This window comes from Castanea sativa, chromosome 12 (assembly GCF_040712315.1).
Source record: "Castanea sativa cultivar Marrone di Chiusa Pesio chromosome 12, ASM4071231v1".
Lineage (NCBI taxonomy): Eukaryota > Viridiplantae > Streptophyta > Magnoliopsida > Fagales > Fagaceae > Castanea > Castanea sativa.
In genome coordinates, this window is record NC_134024.1 from 538,946 (window position 1) to 548,685 (window position 9,740).

Here is a 9,740-nt window from a genome sequence, read left to right on the forward strand (position 1 = left end):
GGATTTTGATTTGTGTTTTTTTAAAAGCCAACAATTTTACATGTTGAGAAATGTTCAACTCAACCTGCTTCATAGGGAACATGTAGGGTTGGGTTGGGTCGTTAGAACCATTTTGTCAGGCCTATTAAAAATTTTGGTTTTCATTCACCAATTTAAACCCATTTTTTTAATAAATAATTACAATTTCATCTAAAATAAATCTCAAAATACTAAGACAGTCCAAACTAACAAATTTAAAGCAAGTTATAAAGTCTAAAATAAATTAAATTTTTTTATAGGTATATAAAATCTAAAATAATTTAAATTAAAGATTTATACATATATATTTTTTAAAATATTAATTAATAGTGCGATTGGATCGGGTTATTTGGATTGAAATTTTTGTCAACTTTTCAACCTGATCCAACTTAAGTTTCAAAAAAATAAGGACCAAACCCTTCAATCCGCAACAAAAAAAAAAAAAAAAAAAAAAACCCTGATGTTGGTTTGGATCAAGTTCATCAAGTTATTGAAGAAAATTAAACAAAAGAACTATAAAATTTAGAAACAATAGAAAACAATTCATACGGATGTTAATGGTTTACACAAAATAAATTACATACAAATTACAACACAAAAGATGAGCAAATCCACTGTTGAACCAATGGCAATCTTCCAACAAACTGCCACAAAGGCATCTTGGAGTTCAAACTTTTACATTTATTACAAACAACTAAGAAACAAAGTCTTGAGTATTAATTTATTGAACAATAACCAAAATACCCAAACAATACTTAGAATTGGAGCTCCAAACGAAACATAATCCTTTCGAAGCAAACAAGGCAAACTCATAACCTTCAGCATCATTCTGTCACAAGTAAAATAAAATTAAAAAAAAAAAAAAAAAACAGAGATATGGCTTATTAAAACTGACAAATTCATGTTCCAAACCACAAATAATAAGACATCATAGCCAAACCAAATCTAAGAAACCTCTATACATACAATTGAAAATCACAAGCAAGATTAGGATTATTGACATGCATGGAGGACACATAATGAAAAAACCCAGAAAAAGTCAGTGTAAAATAAGTCACAATCTTGTATCTTCCAATCACACATCATTCATAAAGGACTTTCCTGGAACATATCGTGGGCATTACTCACATACAGAACACGCCTACAAACACACATTCACACATGCATACACATCAAAAGACATATTAAAAATAGTATTTTGACACAGGATCCAAAAGCTAATTCATTCTATTTCAAAGAATTTGATGTGTTTATCAGTTTATGCCAAGATGGTAACTGAATCAAACTCCAAGCAATCATGCAATAGCAAGCATTGTTAGGCATGAACATGGTTACTTATTTATCATGTTAGAAACCATTAGTTTCAAAAACTTAAGCTATTACAAAGTGGATAAATAATATAAGTCAAGCATACATAAATTTGTTAGTGAAATAACTTAGATGAAGCAAAGCTTTTTTTTTTTTTGGGGTGGGGGAGGGGGTTAGATGAAAGATAGAAATGAATGCGATAACCATGCATGAAAAAAGATAAAAAGAAGAAGAAAAACACAAAGAATTGAGAACCTACCTTCATGAAACATTCCCGAATTACTACCAGATGTAGATTTTTGGGATGCATCGCAACACTGAATAACAAAGAGTAACTTATGAGTTATGTCTAAGAGTATGATAACAAATTCAAATAGATATTGCTAACTTAGGTAACACAAAGTATCAAGTTGCAATTCCAATCACATAAAAGAAGACATAAACAAAATTGTTCAACATGTATTAATTGGAAATTATGACTTGGATCACTCATTTCTCTTCATGAGCTTATGACAACCTAACAATAAGGAATGTAGTAAAAATACAGTTTAAAGCAAGAGAGATTTGCTACCCAAAAGAAGAATTGGAAAAACAAAGAAAAATTGGCAATCTCATTAAGAATTTATATTTTTTAACTAGGACTCAAGAACCATAGGTTAATGGCCAAGATGCATCAATAAAGGGAAAGTAATTGAATTGTGATTATACTTATCAGAAAATAAATAAACCTTAATCACATCTCATTCATATAGAAATTGCGAACTTAAGAGCATAGTGTCGCAGACTAGCAATTTGAGCACTTAAGAGTTAAAACATCCTATTATCAATGGCAAAAAAATAAAAATAAAAAGAAGAAGCTATTATTAATCAATGTATTCATGATGACTAGTTCTCAAATTATATAAGAAGTAAAGTATGCACTTAAAAGTTTGAAACACAAATATTTATATATAAACAAATCACAAGCTAACATGTGGCTTACTAAAACGGACCAATATGTGGACCAAACCACAAAAAAAGACATCATAACCAAACCAAATCTAAGAAACCTTTGTACATAGAATTGAAAATTATATGCAAGCCTAGGATAATCAACACCCATGAAAGACGCATAATGAAAAATCCACTAAAAATTGTGGGGTTACATAAGTCAAAATCTTGTATCTTCCAATCACACAACACCCATAGAGGACTTTCCTCAAACATATGGTGGGCTTGACATACCCACAAACAGAATACACCCAAATACATTTATATAGACAACATCTTAATTCAGGCCCAGAAACTAATTTTATCTATTGCGAGGATTTTATTTTATTTTATTTTATTTTTCTATGCCAAGATGGAAGATAAAACAAACTCCAAGCAATCAAGCAATAGCAAGCATGATCTTGCCGTGGGTAAAAAAACAGAGATACGATTAAGTACAATTAATCGTTAGAATGGATTACTTATTTATGATGTCAGAAACCATTACTTCAAAGAAATAGCTTAAATGATAAAATGAATGCAACCATTCATTTAAAGGTTAAAAGTGGAAGAAAAAATAGATTGAACTAAGAGGCTACCTTTGTGAAGCCTTCCAAATTACTATTAGATGTATATCTTTGGGATGTGTTGCACTTTTGGAAAATCCTCGTTCCGAATACAATTTTCAAGTTCCATTGAAACAGATTCCAAATCTAGTTGTTGGAGATTTCGAAGGTATTCAATGCCCTTGGGCACTGTCTTTAACTCCATGCAACTGCAAATATATAGGAATTTTAGCTTTGGCATCACCCCCTTTTCTATTATTAACTCATTCAATTGAGGAAAATTATAAATGCTCAATCTTGTAAGCTTAAGAAAGCTTGTATTGAAACATAGCTGTTTTCCAACATAGGCATTAGTAAGTCCAAGACGTCCCAAATTGGGCAAAGCAGCGATGTGAGGAAGTAGATCTTCTTCCAGTCTCGACCAACGCAACTGCAAATATGTGAGGCTTTGAAGTGAACGAAACCACTTTGGCACCTTCTCTAGTTTTCCAGTCAAAAAAACCTTTTGAAGGTTGGAAGGAGGAGATGAGAGTACATCCATTCGGAGAGTGTCCTCCTCATTAGCTACCATTATAGACATGTTCCTAAGACGTGTCATGTTTTGAATTGAGATACATAAATCCGTCTCATTTGCTGCCTTCACATTTGAAATACCGAATGTGGTTAATTGGGTCATGCTCCGAATTTTTCTTATCAAGTCATCATTTGCTGCAATAGAACACACAGACTGCAAATTCTTTAACTGGGCGATATTTGATGGTGCTTGCATCCCTATAGAATGTATGCAATCATTCCAATTTCTAGTGTAGCGAAACATAATTAGATGACGCAAGTTTTGCAACTTTCCTATTCCAAGAGGAAGGGCCTCTATTTGTGTATCCACAATGTCCAAGGTTTGAAGATTAAGGAGCTGCTCTATGGAATTTGGGAGCCTCTTAAGTAAAGTTCCCCTTAAATTCAAGTATCTTAAGTTGAATAATTTGAATACTTCCTCAGGCAATTCATCAATAGGGGCATCCTCCAAATCTAAAACCCTTAACATTTTAACTCCTGAAGGCAATGTTTTCAACGACTTGTTAAAAACAAGAAAAGAACGGAGCTTTGACGTACCCGTAAATGATTTGATTTCCCCATTGGTTTTGTGAATTGAAATGCGGCGAGCTTTGCATTCTTTCATCTCTTCTCCTCCACCATGTACAGCACCAAACTTTTCTTTGATTGATATTGATAGAGCAAGCTCCCGTAGAAGATCATGCATTTTACATCTCTTTGGCCTTCCAAATTCATTCCTCTCAACAACTTGAAGCATATTCCGAAAAGTGAGTTCTACTAGATAGTTGTCTGCTTCATCTTCTAGAGTGGACCCTTCATTTAGTTCTACAAATCCTTCAGCCATCCATAGCTTAATAAGTCTTTTTCTGCTAATCACATGATCTTCTGGGAAAAGAGAGCAATATAAGAAACAATGCTTCAACTGATATGGTAAATCGTTGAAACTAAGCAACAAAATGCTCCTCACTCCTTCTAGCTTAGGATTGTTACTTGGACTCCAATTCGCGTTGCTCTTAATTTCATTCCATTGAGACATATTCTTGAAGTACATTATTCTGCCCAAAGATGCAATTGCAAGTGGTAGGCCTTCGCATTTTCCCACAAGTTCTTCAGCAAAAGATTTAAGCTCCAATGGACATCTTCCATTGGGACAGTTTGTGAATGCTCTCTTGCAAAAGAGTTCCCAGGCCTCTTCATTTTGCAGCAATTGAATATAATGAACATGATGTTTACCTCCCAAATGATAGCAAGCTACATCTTCTTTTCGAGTTGTAAGAATGATTCTACTCCCGATACAACTATCTCGAAGTGATACCTTTATTTCATCCAAGAGGTTTGTGTCCCAAACATCATCTAGGACAAGAAGATACCTTTTCTTCTCTAAATAATTTACCAATGTTTTTACTAACAATCTGTAGTTCATGGAATTCAAGTCTGCTTGTATTGTTTCCTTCCTTGACTCATGGAATTCCTTGATCAAGCTCCTCAATACGTCTTCTAATTCATATGCTTGGGAAATTGTGAACCATGAACAACAGTCAAAATGTTTCTTTACATCATCATTTTGTAGATGTTGGCAGCTAGTGTGGTCTTGCCCGAACCTCCCATCCCAACTATCGAAATGACAGTCTGATGTGGTTCTCCATCCATTAACCAATCCATTATCGATTGCCTTTTCTTTTCAATCCCTACAAGTTCGTCTTCTGTAAAAAAAAGAGATGATTCAGCATGACGGACCACCCGTTTCTGATTATCTTTAGAGCTAGTTCCCTCTATATGATCGATACCATATCTTTGGTTTCTCTCTGGTATGGCACCCCTGATTTTCCCATTAATTTTTTGTATCTTGGTGGCTGTTTGACGCCTCACCCAGAGATTTTTTGGAAAGTAAATGGTGTGGTGAAGGATCCAAGAAGATCGACCCCCAATTCGTTGGCGATTCATGTGATACATGAAGTTGTCAATAATGTCTTCAACATCATATGCCATGTCTCTCACATTTGCCACCCAAGTTCTCTCGCCTTCACTCCCTACTCCCTTCCTATCAGCATCTGCTAAGAACGATCGCATGCTTATCAACTCATCTTTGATATCCTCAATTGCATCACGAGCCCCCCATAACAAAGACGCTTCATTTGAAAGGATTGAAATGATATTTTCAGTCAAGAGTTCCACTACAGCCTGATCCATTTTTAGGCTCCCTTTCTTCCAATTATATCACATCCAAAGAGAAAGAGAATGCCATGCTTTGACTTGTTGCTTCCTAGGAGACCTGCACAAAAAAAGAAATAAGAATAGAGGTGAGAAACATAATGCATGTAAGTATTCTAATTCTCAAAAAGTGTCCCAATACGTCAGTTAAGTTAAAGAATGATTTTTTTTGGGGGGGGGGGGGATAAGTGGTGTAGATTCAGTGATTTTTGTATTTATTTAAATTAAACATTGATCGTTGTTCTTATCTAAATTAAACAGTAAGAAATATTTCTATTTGTCGCTGGCAACATTTTCATTTTTTTTAAAGACACTAACAACATTTTTTTTTTAAACAGAGCATTTCAATAATTAAAATATCATCATTTCCACATGGTTTGTATTTATGCCACCATGTGTTGTCTAACATGTGATTTGTACATTAAACAGAACACTAAAAGGATGTGATTCGTGAACTTTTAAAAAAAAAAATACAAAAAGAGGAGGATGTGTACATTAGTCTTTACATTAGAATTTTTTTATTGCATAATAATGGTAAGGCCGTAAGGGAAGGCGGGGTAGCAATAAATGTTTATAAAGTAAAGATTTAAAAAGTGAGATTCTCAACAAACAAAAAAAAAAAGATTTAAGGACTAAAATGAAATAACGTTAAATTTTTTTTTTTTTTGAGAAATAATGTTAATTTGATAAAAGAATTAAAAAATTATACTATAATTTATGGACCAAATTTTGACTTTTTTTTAAAAAAAATTTCTTTTGAAACAAAATAATTGAGTCTTTCTAAAATATCATTCTTATCTCATTACGAAATTTAAAACTTTTAAACAAATTATTACAAGATAATAATTGCATTTATTCTCAGGTAAAGACAGTAAAAGACATAGACAAAAATATGAATTTTCACATATTAAACTTGTTCAAGTGACAATTAAATCATTAATAAGAGATGAAGTTTAACACATTTGTTTGATTTGCCATGTTTAAGAGATGCTTTACAATTTACATTTCAATTTTCCTTGAATTACTATTTCTATATTAACAAACCATAGAGTCATGCTTCCATAAGGGACCAATTTATTTTAATTGTTTTGAATCTTCTTATTCTCAAACAAAAGTCTCATGTCCTACTCTAGTGTTTCACTTTATACTTTACAGTTTATACTTCATCAATTATAATATGTAATGCATTTGATTTTTGATTGTTAAAACAATATACTTTGGTTACTTGAAAATGAGAGTGAAAATGAGAGGAGAAAAAAAAAAAACTATGTAATAGTATGTAATTAGTGGAACATAAAATAGAACACCCAAAGCATGATCGAGGGTTTTTATTCATTTTTATCATTAATTGATCAAACAATTTGGCCTTTTTTTCTTTTCAAATGACAAGTTTTATTGATAATAAAAGCATTGCAATTTGCATTTTAAACCAAACAGTTAGACAATAGGTGACCAATGAGAGAGAATAGAACATATTAATACATAAAATGAAGTGATTCCACTAACTGAAAAGATAGAAAACCTTTATTTATTCGTCAAGAAATTTACAAATAAAAGTACAAACTAATTGATTAAAAGCAGAACAATTAGAAATTCAAACTCCCCCCCAAAAAAAATTAAAATTAAAATTCAAACTGACCCAACCTCAACCTCAACCTCATGAAGTGTGGTATCAATAATTAATAAAGAATGAATATATGATATAGACATAAGTAGAATTGAACTAAAATTTACAATATTCAAATTAATAAATAAAAAATAAATATTTCAACTCCCACCTCCAGTCCTGAGTCCAGTAATCGAATTGGTACCCAAGATTTACACCATCTGATATTCAAATTGAAGATAGATGTAGGAACCTAGGAGATCCAAAAGAACAAATTATCAAATATAGAAACAAAAGCTAATTAATGCTTTTAAATATTTAAAGTATGCAAATACAGTGGTAAAATATTTCAAAGAATAGACTTACTTGAAAATTAAACTCGAATATTTTCTTGAGAAGAATTGTCGACTTCGAGAACTTACAAGAGGAGTTTACAATTGAAGGTGATAAAGAAATACTAAAGAGGGAGCATCGCAAACGAGAGAAATAAATTAATTAATATAAAGATGGCTTTTCTCCACTCTGTATTTCACTTGAGACCGAAAGTTGAGAATGAGAAGCATTTTCTTTCTTCTCAGCAAAACAGAGAATGAGTAGCCTTTTACTACAGACTTGAAGTTCCCATGGTTGACCACTTTCTTCTTATTTTTCACTTTTATGACTTTTTGCTTAACTGCTTGTTTGCTTTATGACTTTCACTTGTCTGTTTCTTGAATTATTACTGTCACACAGCTTTTTTTCTTTTTCTTTTTCTTTTTTTTAAGATTATTGCTTCACATTTTTAAATTTATTAGGAAAAAGATGACAGCTCATGTGTTTCAGTATTTGAGACAGACAGTCTTCAATAGTTATATTTTTGATGATCTCTTCAATAGTTATATTATGTCATTGACAAATATCTCCGATATTATTTTTTTCGTATGAGTGAGAGACTTGAAAATAATATCGTTCACTTGAGAATGGATTTGGATCCGGTACTGCATCGAGAGCAATTACACTAACTCACTCTCACGTCAATTTTTACTATTCTATTTTTTAACTTTTAACTTTTTAATTTTTTAACATTTTTTAAAACATTTTTTAATTCAATGTTTGAGATTGAAAGTTGAATCATCCAATACTATTACACTAAGTATTACACTTAGAATGCGTTTGGATAGCACAGCACGTCCACGTCCAGCCCGTTTTTTTTTTTTCCACGCGCATATGTCACTGTTCATTGGCCATGAATAGTGATTTTAGGCCAATGAACAGTACTTTTTGGGATGAACAATAATTTTTATACATTAAAAAATTATTTTTGTACAGTATTTTCAATTTTCAGTTTTTAGCAATAAGTTCTATCCAAACGGACTCTTAATCTCAATCTCTTGAGAGTGACTTGCCTTAATGAAGTAGTCCTTCTCGACTACTTATTTTCTGTTCACTTGCCTTTTCGCTCTTATAGAGTCACATGCAAGTTTGTCAAAACCAAGATCTTGCATAGCATCGTGGGAGGTAGGTATAGGATCATAGATTGTAAGATTCCACACTATTTTAGAAGAAAAAAAACACATTGATAATTATGTTAAATAATCACATAAATTATACATTTATTCATAAAAAACTAAAAATTTGCATTCATTTGATGTAATTACCATACATCACTACATTCATTTGTAAATATCATTTAAAGATGCCAAAAACCTCAAAACATAATACTCTATTAGGATGTTATTTTTTATTTTGGTTCAACTAACACTCTATCTCTCTACTTTAGAATAGTAAAATGGGTTCTATTAGGATGTTATTTTTCATTTGGATCCAACTAAGCCTTCTGTCAAGTTAAAGAAGATTACAAGAAATTAAAAATGTTTGGGAACGTCAGAATCATTTGATCCTACCGATCCTGAATGATCATAGCGATCCTACTAAAGATCTGTGAAAGATTCAAATCATTTTGGGTAAATAGGATTGTAAAATCATAGGATCATAAGATCCAGATTGAGATTTTGACAACTATCACATGACTTCATTTATTTTGTTTTTAAATTGGTCGTCTGCATCTTTTAATTATTGTGGTCCCATGGTTTCATCTGAATTATTGTTTCACATTTAAGTGGGAATTCATGATTTAGGGTTAAGGGAAGTGTTTAGGGATTAAGGGTAATTAAATTGTGTTATTGTGCTGCCTAAAAAAGTCTATAGCTGCTTTTTTCAATATACCCGAAAGCTGAACACTCAAAAGATATGGACAGTTGAAATGAAGAGAAATTGAGTGGATGCTATGACTTATTGGAGAAAGAATAATGGACGATCGAAGCTATTCTCTTTCTCAAAACTGGTGAAGCTTATTTTACTACGAGTCAGGTAAGATTTCCTCAGTTAAGAACTTAACATCCAAGATATATATTTTCAAAAATGTTAGAAGATGAGCTGTAGTCATCACTGACTTCGGTCTTTTTTATTTATTATATTTTTTTTCTGTTTCTTTTTAATGCAGAAAGAAATTCATGTAATACTTCACGACT

At 31.9% G+C, this 9,740-nt stretch overlaps 1 pseudogene; it reads right to left on the reverse strand.

The window, feature by feature from the left end:
* Positions 1-586: 586 nt before the first annotated feature.
* LOC142619583 (disease resistance protein RPM1-like) lies at positions 587-7,837 on the reverse strand (annotated as a pseudogene).
* Between the last annotated feature and the right edge of the window lie 1,903 nt (positions 7,838-9,740).